The sequence below is a fragment of the Hordeum vulgare genome, chromosome 7H, assembly GCF_904849725.1.
Source record: "Hordeum vulgare subsp. vulgare chromosome 7H, MorexV3_pseudomolecules_assembly, whole genome shotgun sequence".
Lineage (NCBI taxonomy): Eukaryota > Viridiplantae > Streptophyta > Magnoliopsida > Poales > Poaceae > Hordeum > Hordeum vulgare.
Window position 1 is genome coordinate 393,781,257 of NC_058524.1, and position 15,542 is coordinate 393,796,798.

Here is a 15,542-nt window from a genome sequence, read left to right on the forward strand (position 1 = left end):
AACAATTTGATCAATGCGGGGGAGCGGGAAGTGATCTTTCGGACAGACCTTATTAAGATGCTTGAAATCGATGCACATACGGAGAGACTTGTCCTTCTTGGGCACCATGACAACATTAGTGAGCCACTCGGAGTGGTGTACCTCGCGAATGAAGTTGGCTGCCAAAAGTTTAGCCACCTCCTCTCTGATTGCTTTCCTCTTGTGCGCGGCGGACCAACGCAGGCGTTCTCGGACGGGCCGAGTGGCAGGATCCACATGCAATCGGTGCTCAGCCAATCCCTGGGTACACCTGGCATGTCAGCAGGCTTCCATGCAAAAATGTCCCAGTTCTCACGGAGGAATTGGATGAGCTCGGCTTCCTATTTTGGATCAAGGGTGGTGGAGATGTTTGTCGGGGCGGCGGCGGCGTCCGTCGGGTGGATGCTGACTTTCTTCGTGTCTCCCGCAGACTGGAATGGGGACTCGGAAGCTGGCTTCTTTGAACGCATCAGGTCAGCGAGGTCGGCGGTCTTCTTGTGCTCATCCAGCTCGAGTATAGCCCTCTGATGATCGGCAATTCTCGACCCCTGCTGCAGACACTCCTCGGCCCGCTGCCGATTGCCTGTGACAGTAATCACACCTTTGGGACCGGGCATCTTCAGCTTCAAATAGACGTAACATGGACGGGCCATGAAACACGCATATGCCGGACGGCCCAGAATCACATGGTATGCACTCTGGAAGTCTACCACCTCGAATGTCAACTTGTCCTTGCGGAAGTTCTTGTCAGAGCCGAAGACGACATCCAATGCAATCTGGCCGAGTGATTTGGCCTTTCTTCCTGGGACGACTCCGTGGAACTGCATACTGCTCTCGCTAAGTTTGGACATCGGAATGCCCATTCCCTTGAGAGTGTCAGCGTACATGATATTCAATCCGCTGCCGCCGTCCATGAGGACTTTGCGCATTCTAACTCCTTCCACCACCGGTTCGATGACCAGAGCTTGCCTCCCTGGGGTGGGTACGTGTGCTGGGTGGTCTGAGTGATTAAAGGTGATCGCAGTGTGTGACCACTTGAGGAACGTGGGAGTGGATGGGGTTGCCATGTTTACCTCCCTGTTGACCAGCTTCAGTCGACTTTTGCTTTCCACATCAGCAAAAATCATCAACGTTGCATGGACTTGGGGGAACGGATCCTCCTTGTCCTCATCATCCTGCTCGGTGTCCTTCTCACTCGGCTGTCCTTCGCCAAATCCTTGGATCAGGAGGCGACACTACCGAGCGGTATGCTTCGGCAATATGACATTGCCTTCTTCATCCGTCTTTGTGTGGATTGGACACGGTTGATCTAGGATGGAATTACCTAACTGCCTCTTCTTGGGCGTGTACTGTGCTTTCCCCTTGCCTTTGAACTTGGCATTCGTAACGGCTGCTGCCTCTGCCTGCGGATTGGATTGAGATTTCTGCTTCTGCTTCCGACTGTTGTTCCCATCTCCATCGGTGACTGACTTATGCTCGCCGCTATGTATGTGGTCCTCCTCTTCGCCATTTGCATAGCGCGCGGCTATCTCCATCATCTTGCTCATGGAGATGTCGCCTGTCCGACCAAACTTCAGGTACAAATCTCTGTACCGAACGCCTACCTTGAAGGCGCACACTGCTTGGTGCTCTGTGACGTTATCCACCGTGTGGTAGAGGGTCGTCCAGCGCTGAATGTAATCGCGCAAGGGCTCGTTTTGCTTCTGGACACAATGCTGAAGCTCTACGAGACCAGCAGGGCGTTTGCATGTACCCTCGAAGGTCCTGATGAAGACCCGGGCCAAATCTGCCCAACTGTAGATGCTTGACGGAGCTAACTGGTTTAGCCAAGCTTGCGCCGAACCGTCGAGCATCAGTGGGAGATGTTTCATGGCGACATGGTCATCTCCGCCACCGATCTGGACCGCCACTCTGTAGTCGTCCAACCAAGTTTCTGTTTTGGACTCTCCCGTGAATTTTCTGATTCCCGTCGCCAATCAGAAGTTGGGAGGGATGTCAGTCGGGTGGATGGCCCGACTGAAGCACTCGGGACCAGAAACAACGGTCCTGCTTCCACTCAGACAGTCTCTATCGTGACCATCCCGGTGGGCTCGACTTCTGTCGACCTTCTTCTGGGCGATGTACCCTCTTGGATCAATCCTTGGACCATGCGCGCCACCGCCCGAACGACGATCACCGTAATGCCGGGGCCCGTAAGGCCCACTCCGCGAAGGAGTACGCGAACGGCGACGATCTTCAGGATGAGACCGAATGGGAAGCGGATTGCAACTCGGGTCCCTGGAACGGCTGCCCCCTCTGCGTCGCTGGTGAGAGTCGGGACTGAAAACCGACTGATGCGTGTTCGCTTGAACAGAACTGTTGTGGATCCTGTTGTGCGACTGGGAAACCGCTGAATTTTGTTGTTGCGCCGTATGCAACAAGGCACGGATCTGCTCGATTCCCCTACCAGCCTCTGAATCAGTCGGCTGGAGAGAATCGACTATTCTGGCGGGTGCAGCCAAGTTGAGGATGGGTGTGCGGAACACCTCGGCGTTGCTCTGGCGAGTGCGTCGACTGGAAGAACGATGGTGCTGACGACGAGCGCCGGATGATTCTCCAAACTCACGCTCGTTCCGCCCAGTCCCGGGGGGACTTTCATGGGAATCAGCCATGAGAACTTCGGCTGCAGACCCGCGACCTGGATACTCGGAAGATAGTTCAGTCGGAACTGACTCCAAGCACTGGGATGACGGCCGGACCACAACCGATTCAAGCACCGCCACTTGAGAGGACGCGTTTTGTCGCGCCTGGGCGTGTCGCACCCAACGCTGGAGCCGCGGACGACGGGATCGCTTGTTGCGGTGCGTGACAGGGGCGGGGATCGACACCGGTGTCGATGGCTGGAGAAGAAGAACACCGCAGGAACTGGCACGTAAGTGCGTAGCCCCGCGACTGGGAAGCGCCTCGACGTCGAGGGGCGCATCCCGAAGCCATGCCGAATCATCGGCGATGAAGGAGAGGGCACCTAAGAGGATCTCATGACCCATGCACAGATCTCCGCCGGACGACATGACGAAAAGATGAAATCGCAAACTCCCCGGAAGTCGCTTAGACGCCTGCCCCCACGGTGGGCGCCAGCTGTCGTGGGTATAAGTCTGACAGTAGAAGTATGGGGTACGAAAGGTATATGGGCAGAGCCTTAGCTACGGCGAGGATGTATGAGTTCAGGCCCCTCTACGGTGGGGGTAAAAGCCCTACGTCTCAGTGCTCTTGGGAGCTTTGTGTCGAGTGAATTATAGGATTACAGCAAGTGCCAACCCCTGCACCAGTGGGGAAGGACTGCTTATATAGAGTGCGTTGTCCTTCATAATGGCCCGGTGGACAGGGGTGGAATAGTGGCGAGTAAAAGCTTACGTTACCAGTAACGTAAGCTTTAAATGCTAATAATGGTGTATGAAAACATATGACCGCTGCCCTCGTGGGAGGTTACGATGTACAGAGTGGATTCCAGTCGGTACGTTAGATATGCTCCGAGTGGATCGTCGCCGACTGGATGATGGGGGCGTCCTTAGTTCAGTCGGAACTGTATAAGGGCCTTGTTTTCTATGAAGGGTAGTCCTTGGACAGGACCTATAGGGCAGACCTATGACCCTACCTTGGGACTATAACCCCATCACCACCTAATCAACTCTGGTCAACCAAACCATTGAGGGATTGCAACTAGCTAGAAACATGTGTGTTTGTAGCTATAGTATACTGGATTGTACTAGCCTTTTTCATCGGTTTGGATTTTTGGTTGCGTTGACTAGTGCATGAAGCGTAACATTGGTATCCGGAGCTAAGGTCTTGAGTTCAAGTTAACTTGTCTTCTCCATCACAAGAGAGAGAAAGGGTGTACTAGCCCTTTTCACCTGTTCAGACTTTTGATTGCGTTGGCTAGTGCATGAAGCTTAACACTATCAATTAGGTAGCTAGTTAACTAATTTACATTGCTATATAAAGCATCAGTCAAACGTATTTTCAATACTGTAAAATACTTTTGATATTATTAAAACTCTAGTATCTTCACCTACGAGCTAAAATATTATAGTTTTTCAATGCTTCGGTTTTTACAACAGCTTGCTATCAAACACAGCCTACATGGCCAATTGCCTCTCTTTTTTACAAAGCATATGATAGGTAGCCAAAAGTTGCGAAATTGAAGAAAAGGCCGGGGACAAGCAAACATATCTCAAGAAGTCCGTACTAGCACTTGCAATTAATTAATGTAACTAACCACATATATATCTGGTAGAGAAACTAAAGCACGATATTATTCCACGTAGCAGCATGTCGAACATGCATGCACACGCACCCAGCTAAGCACAGCAACGTACGTACGTTTGTCCTGACACGCGAATGCGTTGGGGTAATAATTAATTCATTATTCGTGCTAGTGACGTAACTTTTCAGATGCGGTAAGTCATTTTTGGGTGTATGATGCATGTATTAGGTGGAGTTGGACTTTAACGATCGAAAGGATTAGTTAGCTGATGGGTCGCATGCAGCAGACCTCGACCCATCGATTCACATGTCGCTGTGCAACACCGACGAATCAAAGCACGTATGCACCTAGCTAGCTAGCTACTGTAGCTCTTGCTTGCTTCCGTAGTAAGTGTATCTTTTCTTAGTTTATCTTTTTTCCACAAGAAAGTAGTACTCCGCCCGATTATGGTTTTCCACTTGGGGGAGTGATCTGCGTCGGCGCGCCGGCCCAGATTTCGGCCAGCCGCGCGCGAGCCGCAGGATCCATCAACCCCGCGTCGTCCGCATGGTTGGATCCGCATGCAACATTTTTCTTCCTATGCAGGAAATTTTCGATGTCATGCAGCAATTTTTTCAACGGTTGCAACAAAAAACAAAATTTGTAGTAAAAAAAATATCTACGTGATTGTAGCAAAAAAAAGCTGATGGTACGTGGTAGCAAAAGTCAAACGCCGGTTGTAACAAATATTTACGTGACGTGTATGCAACTTTTTTAGTGAACGGTTGCAACAAAGCATGATGCCGGTTGTAGCAAAAATTAACACGGTTGTAGCAAAAGTAAAAAACATCGATTGTAAACAAAAAATCCGACGAACTGGAGTTGCAACCCAACGTATATGCAGATTTTTTACTCGGACAAAAAAAAGTAAAAAAAACGCTTGCAGCAAATATGACGTTGGTTGCAACATATTTAAACGAAAAATGTTGCATCCATTGACAAGCAAAGCGCGCGGGTGGGAAAAATGTTGCAAGGGCCCGCGCGCGAGGGACAACCGGGGCGTTGGTTCGGCCGGCGCGCGGGTGGGAAACGATTCCCTTTCCCCTTCAGATTTCCATAATAGCCCAAAAGGATGATGCGTTCGAGCGTCTCTAACCAGATTCAACAAATATGCACCTCATTTGTCCGCACACACGGACAACCAGATTCTAACAGAGTGGAGCGCTAGTGCAACTCCAGCGCGCCCAACCCTAGCCGCCGTCTTCATTCACTCAGCCGCCGCCTCCTCCCGTAACCCTAGCAGCCGCCTTCCCCCCCTAACCCCTTCCCGTCGCCTCCGTGGACGATCAGGGAGTAACCCTAGCCGTCGCCGTCGGTCCTCCCTGCTCCTCCTTCATCCTCGCCGGCGCCAGCAGCGCCGCCGGGCGAAGCCGGGCCGGCAGGGCAGCGGCGGGGATCCTCTCCCCTTCACGCGACATGGCTGGCGCGGGACGGCCATTCGTAAGGAGGCGCCGGACTAGCGCGCGGTGCGGCGGCGCTGCATGTGGATCCTAGCGGCGGCGTGCGGAGTGCGTCGACGACCGGGGTTCGTTATTGTGGCGCGGTGTGGCGGCTGCGAGAGGGGCAAGACATGGTGGTCGCGTGCGTCATCGATTTCGGGTCAGATCCTTCTGGATCCGGCGCCCGGACGCCGTCGGCCAGCGCAGGGTGGTGGTACTCGTCACTGTTTAGATTAGATCTTCATTGATCCAGATATATACCTGCGGTGTGCATCTCTCCTGCGGTTTCCTGGCGTTGCCGGCATGCCCGCGGATGAAGCTGGTTTAGGAGATTTAGATAAGGGGAAACCCATTGGTCGGCCCTAGCCGGCCGCGCCGACGACGATGCTCAAGGGCGCCGTTTTTCTTCCTGGAGACGTCGGTCTACGTCTACTCCTCCACTTCCTAGCTCACTGCCTCCCGGGTGAAAACCCTATCTCCGGTGGGCGGCGGCGGCGTCGTGGGCGGCGGTGGCGTCCTTGACGTCGTCACCTTCCCGAAGGCGTCGCCTTGAGGGCTGAGTGGTGGTGGGCACTATGTGGGTCGTGGACAGTTGCTGGTGGTGGGCACTGCTTTGGGGGAAACCCTAAGATCTGACTTTCCAGATCGGACAATGGCGGTACTGCGGTGCCGTTTCTCTCTTGGGAGCATCGTTTGTGGAGCAGCGCTGGATGAAAGAGGCAAGAGATGGAGCGGCTTCGTCTGGCCCGAAGATTTGTTGGAAATATCAAGTCATGCCTGGCCGACAGGTGCTACGCTAAGTGATGCGTGGTTGGTAGGTGCTACGCACGACAGTTCTTCCAAAATCTTCTTGTCTGGACGAATGAGCGCAGGACGGTGGCACTGTTTGGCGTTGTGGCGGCGTCGACATCTTGCTCGGAGCTTTCGGTGGATATGTCAAGTCATGCCTGGCCGACAGGTGCTACGTTGTGTCATGCTTGGTCGGTAGGTGCTACGCACGACAGATCTTCTAGAATCTTCGCGTCTCGACTGACGAACCGTGGTGGCGTCGACGGATGGACGGACTGGCAAGGATGATACAGATCTCTCTCCTGAAGATGGGTTAGCGGCCTGATGATGATGGCGGCATCTAAAACATGTGCATGTGGTGTACGCTTTAGGTCAGCTGCACCGGCTATGGGTTCCGATACGTTATGTGGATGTATCGGTGACGGTACTGGTTTTAGATATGGGGAGTGAGAGCACTCCACATTATCGAGTTTTGTAGGTGTGAGTGGTGGCTTCGGATGGTTTGATGTATGTTCTTGTTAGACCTGTGTTGAATAATTAATAAAAATGGCCGTATGCATCGATTGATGCACAGGCTGGGGGTTTGAACCTCCTTTTCCAAAAAAAATCCAGCGTGCCGACCCAAACTATTCACATGTGTCCGTTTGCATGAGAACAGGTCAAAACAACGGTTCCACGTGGTGATCCAAACGGACAAGCGTTCGCTTTTTGTGTGCAAGCGACCCGTTTCATGCCCAAATTTGGATCTGTTTGCGTCAGCGCGGACATGCTCGCCCTTGTTCTCCCCTCGTCCGCCAGTCGGTGGCACATCCACCCCCATTTCTCTCTCTTTCTAAAAAGAATTTCCGCCCCCTTGCGCTCCTCGTCGCTCGTCATGGACGACGCGCCGATACTCGATGCCGTCGATGGCCTAGCCTCCCTAGCCTCCACCGTCGCCAAGCCCCGCGTCATTCGCAAAACGAACGCGCAGCGGGCCATTCAGTCGGCCAAGAGGGCTCGCCGGAGGAAGGTGGAGGCCGACAAGATCGGAACAACGGTCGTTGCTTCCCTTGCCGCCGATGCACAACAGGAGGCCACCATCACGGAGAATAACTCCCTTGTCGGTGCGGCAATGAAGCAGGCCCTACTATACCTAGGGTTTGGCAGCCCAGGCTAGCACGGGCTCATCGCTACCGCCATGTCCATGGACAGCGTGGGCTCGTTGACCGATCATCTGCCACGACGGAGTTGGCACACACGCCCACCATGCCGCAGACGCCCGACTTTCATCCCCACCCGCAAGCCTCCAATTTGTCCACCTATCACATGGACTATGCGCCGAGGTGAGCATGATTGCACCGTCCAGGCCTCCACGTGCCCCCATGGCGATCAACCTTAATGTAACACATGTGGCCGGCGGGTCGTCCACAAACAGTACATGATCTCTGGCCACGGGCATTTCTTAAGTTCATATTTTTTTTGTGAACGAGCATTGGGTCGTCCGGTTGAGTCCACCGGTCCGACACAGGCGGACAACAAGCAAACAACCGCCCCAATGGACAAAAAGCGGACTAAGTGTGTGTCCGTTTAGGTCAGCGCGTTGGAGTTGCCCTTAGGGCATCTCTAACACCAACCCACAAACCGCTCATGTTCTTCCGAACTCATCATTCGAGACATTGGAAGCCATCCAATGTTTACCCCCGTCCGTCCACGACGCAATTCTAACCATGATTTTCATAAAAACTGGAACCAAATGTGTAGGGGTGCGGTAGTCCGAACATGAGAAACCTCGGAATCTGACCCCTCTGGTCGACCCGAAAGGAAGGCGACCCACGCTTTCGTTGCAACCAACACTGTTTTAGCTCGGCTACAAGGCAAACTCGCCGCGTCAAAGTGAAGGCCGCAAAGGAGGAGAATCTCAAGAAGTGAATGGTCGCCGTTGGGCGTGGTGGTGGCGGTAGTGGTGTCGGGCATGATGGTGGTGGTCGTGGCGTCGGGCATGGTGGTTGCGGATGTGGTGGAGGTTGCGGCCTTGGCCGCAGTCCCCTGACGGGCGCGCCAACCATACTGACGACATTATGGCCGGAACATTACAAGCCTATGTACCTATACACCACCAAGCAGCTCGGAATCGCCACAGAGAAGGTTCCTTACATCGTCGACATAAACACAACGCTGCTATTCTCCGAGTGTTATTTGTTCTAGCTTGTCCGGGCGTGAACGGTGGGCGGGAAGAAGATGGGTGCATGCATGTTGTTCGCTAGAATGCCTAGAACGGGGAGCCGGCGTACGACAACACAGACAAGTAGATTCTCGACATCACCCACAACGGAGGCGGAGGAGGAGGTCGCTATGAGGATGGGCAGGTTAAAGACTTGGACCCCACCTAGTCTCGTAACTACCCGCAAGAGCATTCCTACACCCAAACGGGCACACAACAATCCTACACCCAGACTGGCATGGCACACAACAACAACAACAACAACAACAACATTGGGCCGCCGGACAACAACAAGAGGAGGACGGCGGGAATGATGACCCAAATGATACAATCGGCGATCTGAACATGAAGGGTAGAGGTGAAAGCGTCAACATGTGGGAAGACGAGCGATTGGGTGATGCATGGTTGGCCACTAGTCTCGATCGTTCCATAGCACGGAGAAAAAGGGCACAACTTTTTGGAACAACATTCACACATGTTTCCACGAAAACAAGTATCCCCCCTACTCTGACGCGGTCCATCCGCAATCATTAATCAAAGTCCCTCAACCATCAATGGTACACCATCCAAGAGGCCATGTCGAAGTATTGCGGACACTTGAAGCATCCCATCGCACAGTGGCCTAGCAATGCACAAATCACCGAGCAAGTAAGTTGATGACTAGCCGGATATGCATAGTATTGTTATCACTTGTCGGGCATACATAGTTCTTTAGCCGGATATGAAAAGTTTTGTTGATCAATAGCCATAAATGCCTAGTTTTGTTGCTCACTAGTCAGATATGCATAGTTTTGTTGATCACTAGCCGGGTATGCATAATTTTGTTCATTAATAGCCAGATATGCATAGTTTTGTTGATCAATAGCCGAGTATGCTTAGCTTTGTTGCTCACTAGCCTGATATGCCTTGGTGATAATGTTTTATGTTCTACCCTTCTCGTGCTTGTTTGGTGTTCTATAAGTTTGAGAAGAAAACTTCACTATGATTCCTTATTGGTTGAAGTTGAATGGGAACTAGAATGGAACCTTTTCATAGCCAAGACTCTCTAACGAAGCCACTAAGGAAGAAATCAATGACTCTAGAAGATTAGAAGATTTTTTGGGGGAATAAGTGGGAGGAGGAGAGGGAGAAGAGAGAAGATGCGGTGGCCAAGATGACGGAGAGGTTTGAGGACATCTTGTCAAATAAGGAGGAGGCCTACGTGAAGCACTCAGATCTCAAGGAGGTGAAAAGGCAGAGAGGTTCAAATTGTTGGTGGAGGCAACATGCGAGAAGATCAAACTCGAAGAGTGGAGGACCGTGATCGAAGAGAGGAGGGACGCATTCGAGGAAAAGAAGATGAAGATTGCCTCCAATGCGGAGTATGCCAAGATTTTTTCCTTGAATGTGCCTTCTCTTGACGGCGACACAAGAATGATCGTGCAATCCGTCCGCCACTACATATCGCAGCAGCATAAAGAGGAGTTGATAGAAGCGGATAATAAGGTCACGGCGGAGGCATATGCACATGCACACGCGCGTGTAGAGGTTGACAGCGCGACGGTGATGACACATTGACCGAGGATCAGATGGCTGGTATTGCTGGTCCCATAGGGTAGAAAATTCCACGGACTGTTGGACCGATGTTCTTTAGGACTCAGGGATGTTAAACTAAGTATACTTGTGTCTTTTGGGTTGTGATCGGGCATGTGATACGAAGCTGGTGTGATACGGCGTGTTGTGTGGATCGGACTAAATTTATATTTCAAATTGCCTTTTACTAGCGGACATATATAGGATAACATTGGATGGCTGCCTCCCGCATCTGTGTCCGTAGACTTCCCCCTTCCCTATTCACAGACGGATGCCACATGGGATTTGTGTGCGGTGTTGGAGATTCCTTAATAGGATACAAACATAATGGGCACACACCTAGCCTTTGCTTAGTTGCGATACACATAGCCAACATCAACACACACACACATAAAAACACACCAATAATTAACGAAGTCATACATTACCAAATCTATGTGGGAGGATAAAAACCCTTAGATCGATCAGACCCGCGATCGATAAACTATATCAATGACCATATCTGCATCATCTATCTCATGACACGACACGGACGATGAGGTTCTTCAACAACAATGCCTTTAGGAAGGGAGCTACGCTTAACATTTTTTGTCACCGATCAAACCAATCAAAGCCAGAATCCAGATTTTCACCCCAAAGAACTAGTTTGAGAATTTTTTAGCAATGCTTTCAAAAAGGTAACGACATCCAAAAGTCACCATTGTCAGGTATAACCAACATGGGGTCAAATCTAGGATCTCACCCCGGATCTCAAGGCCGAATAGTCAAGTAGCACGACCATTAGCGTTACATGTGTGCTGTTGCCACAACTTTTCCACGGTCCTAGACACTACTTGAGATGTGCAATCGCCGATGCTGCATAACCATCCCTCTTTGTCAAGTCATCATCCATAGCTTCTATCTCACCGCCAAAGTCGACCATCGGATTTGGAGGGAGAAACCCTTACGAAGACCTTTCGATCGCCATTGCAATCGGCCTCGTGGCTGTTGCCAGACATGAGAGTGGTCACCTCACCGGAGAGAGCCCTGCCGAGGACCGTCGGCTGATACATCTCCAATATGTTGATATTTTATGAAGCATGCATGTCGTATATACCTAAGTTCTACATAGTTTTGTTGCACTTTTATAACCTACTGACCACTGCTAAATTCTATTTTGTTTGTCTTTTATTTCACATAAAATCAATACCAAACGGAGTCCAAATGCCCCAAAACTTTACAATGAATTTTTATGGACAAAAAGAGACCCACGAAGTGCCGTAAATGGACCAGAGGGTAGCCACAGGAGCCACGAGACTGGATGGTGCCCTACTAGGGCGCGCCACATGAGCTCGTCAATCCCTTGTGCCCCCCTAGTGTGAAATCAACGCCAAAAATTCCTATAAATATATAAAACCATAGTAACAACCCTGGATTTTGCACTCCACTGCCACAAGCCTGTGTTCTGAAGCGATCTCATCTAGAGCCCCTTTTCGGTGCCCTCTCGGGCGGGGAAATCATCATCGGAGGCCATCTTCATCATCCCAATGGTATCCATGATGAGGGGGGGCTATTTCGCTCTCGGGACTGAGAATATGGACTAGTAGTTACGTGTTTGATATCTATCTCTCGTGTTCTTGATTTGGCACGATATTGATGTACCATGAGCTTTCTGTATATAGTTAGATCATATGCTGTTCTTCCCTCTCTATCTTGATGTGATGAATTGAGTCTTTCCCTTTGAGGTTTTGTTATGTTGGATTTAATACTTTGGATGTGACAACACTTGATGTATGTCTTGCATGTGGATACCCTAGTGACAACGGGGTATTCTATTGAGTCACTTGATGTATGTTTTGGTAATGAACTTGCGGATTCCCAAGGTGCTAACGGGGTAATCTAGGCACATAGGTTGATACGCGCAGAGTTATCATAATCATGATTCGAGTCTTAGAATCTTAAAACCTTATGATCCAGACTAGCCCGTCTGATTCTATGATTTTGCTCATAGAATCTAAGTTTCTACGATCCTGGTAGTTATCATTTAGCGATTCTCTATCCTACCAAAGGAGCTCCGATCCGATTTAGAATCTCGATTCTCACAACTTTGGATACGGTTTTCATCCTACTTTCTCCCATAGAAACTTTGGAGTACTCTTTGAAGTTCTTTGTGTTGGATTGCATATGATGAATCTGAAATTGCTTGGTGTTATTTTAGTACAACTCTTGGGTTGTTTGTGACACTTATAGGGATGGCTCAATATATTGATCAGAAAGTATAACTTTGTGGTGGTTTGCTACCAACATCAATTTCATCTTATGTTCTCCACTATTGATAAGAACTTTGGAGTCATCACGTTGATGGATGGTTATATGATTCAATTACCTTAGCGTTGTTGAGAGATTACACTACTGAAAGTATGAACCCTACGCCTTGTTTACAAGCATTTAAATACCATTTGTGCCCACTTTTATCAATTGTTATCTTGTTGTTTTTGTTATTTTAGATTACAAAAACCTCTATATACTATCCATACTACACTTGTATCATCATATCTTTGCCAAACTAGTGTAGTTGTTCAATTTGAAATTGTATTGGGTGTGTTGAGGACAAAAGAGATTTCTCGTATTTATTTGCAGGGTTGTTTGAGAGAGACCACCTTCATGCTACACTTCTTGCGGATCCATAAAGCTTAGGTCATTAATACATCCATTTTGCACCATGATTTCCTATTAATATTTATATGTTTTCTATCATTATTTCATTTTATATTGCAATCCTTATACATTTTCTCTCTTATTTTACAAGATTTACACAAAGAGTGAAATCACCGGAAACTTGAATTCTGGATGTGAAGGTCTATCGAAAAATTGGAAATTTTCTCGACTCCAGATGACCTCAAACTTCACGGAGAATTTGTATGGAATATATAAGAATTATTGGAGCAAAGAAGTAACAGAGGGGACCCACCGCATGTCCACAAGCCAACAGGGGGCGACCAACCCCTAGGAGCGCCCTAATGCCTTGTGATTCCCATAGGAGGCCTCTGGTGCGCAACTTCTTCTATATGAAGGATTTTGACCTAGAAAAAATAAGAGGAATAGTTTTGGGATGAAGAGTCGCTGCCTCGAGGTGGAACCTGAGCATGAGCACGTTTTCTCTCCGGCCGAGCGATTCTACAGGGGAAACTCCCCTCTGGGAGGGGGAAATCAAAGCCATCATCATCACCAATGCTTCCTCCATCATGGGAGGTCCAATCTTCACCAGAACCATATCATCTCAAAAATAGTTCATCTCTTGTATTCAATCTTTGTCCCAAAACATGAGATTGGAACCTATGGGTTGCTATTAGTGTTAGTTACACCTTGTAGTTGATGCTAGTTGGTTTATTTGTTGGAAGAATATATGTTCAGATCCTTAATGATATTTGATACTCCTCTGATCTTGAACATGAATATGCTTTGTGAGTAGTTACTTTCGTTCTTGAGGACATGGGAGAAGTCTTGTTATAAGTAATCATGTGAAGTTCGTATTCATTCGATAGTTTGATGATATTTATGTTGCTCTTCCTTGAGTGGTGTCATGTGAACATCGGCTACATCACACTTCACAATATTTTTGCCTAAGGGAAGACATTGTAGAGTAATAAGTATATGATGGGTTGTTAGCGTTGAAGAAGCTTAAACCCTAGTTTATGTGTTATTCCATAAGGGGCTGATTAGGATCTGTATGTTTCATGCTATGGTTAAATTTCTCTTAATTCTTCTTTCGTAGTTGCGGATGCTTGCGGAAGGGGGTAATCATAAGTGGGTTTTTGTTCAAGTAAGAACAACACCCAAGCGCCCGTCCACCCACATATCAAATTATCAAAGTAACGAACGCGAATCAACAAAACATGATGAACGTGATTAGACGACAATTCCCATGTGTCCTCAAGAACACTTTGCTTTATGTAAGAGAACTTTCTGGCTTGTTCTTTGCTATAAAAAGGATTGGGCCACCTTATTCCTCCTTCGTTACAATTGTTAATTGTTACTTGTTATCAATTATCTTGCTACAAAACTATATATTATTGTTACTTCCAACACTTGCAAAGATACCTTGCTGAAAATTGGTTTACATTTCCTTCTACTCCTCGTTGTGTTCGACACTCTTACTTATCAAAAGGACTACGATCGATATCCTATACTTGTGGGTCATTGATACGTCCATTTTGCATCATGAATTATTATTTATATTTGTGTTATTTTTGTCCATTATTCCCTATTGTCATACAATTCTTATGTCCTTTCTCTCTGAATATGCAAGGTACATCACAAAGAGGAAAATATCTAGAAACTAGAATTCTGGACCGGGAAACCGAGAAAAAGGCGGAAAAATCAACGTGCTCCAAATGACCTCAAATTTAAGAGACAAATTTTTATGAAATATTTAAGAATTATTCGGACAAAAATATTGTTGGGGAACGTTGCATGGGAAACAAAACTTTCCTACGCAGATACAAGATCTATACATGGTAATGAACATCTATGAAAGGAGAGATCGGATCCACATACCCTTGTAGATCGCTAAGAGGGAAGCATTCAGAAATGCGGTTGGTGTAGTCGAACATCTTCATGATCCAAATTGCAAGCCGTCCCGTGATACAATCACGATCTAGCGTCAAACGGACGACACCTATGCGTTCAGCACACATACAACTTAATGACGATCTCCGCCTTCTTGATCCAGCAAAAGGGAACAGAGAGGTAGATGAATTCTCTGATAGCACGACGGCGTGGAGGCGTTTTTGGTGGAGCTGATCCGGCAGAGCTTCTCCATGTGCTACCGAATCGATCTAGAGGTGGAACGAATTAGTGGAGAGAGAGAGAGAGCTGCGCCGTGGCTTAGGGTGCGGCTACCTCTCTCCTCTCCACTATATATAGGAGGGAGGGAAGGGGTGGCGCCCTAGGGGAAACCCCTAGGGTTGGTCGGCGGCGGCCCAAGAGGAGGAGTCCTCCTCCGATTGGGGAGGTGGAGGTGCAAGGAGGTGTCCCTCCCCTCCTCACACTTTGGCGCATAGGCCCATAGGGGTTGTCCGCCCAGCACACCAGGGGCTCGTGCGCCACCTCTTAGGCCTATGTGCCCCCCCCGGGTGGGTGTCCCCTCCAGGTGAAACCTGGGAACCCATTCGTTGCTCTCGGTACTTTAAAAGAAGCGCCGAAACCTTTCCGGAACCTATATACCTTTTCAATCTTCGTCTCCAGACCACTCTGAAACTTC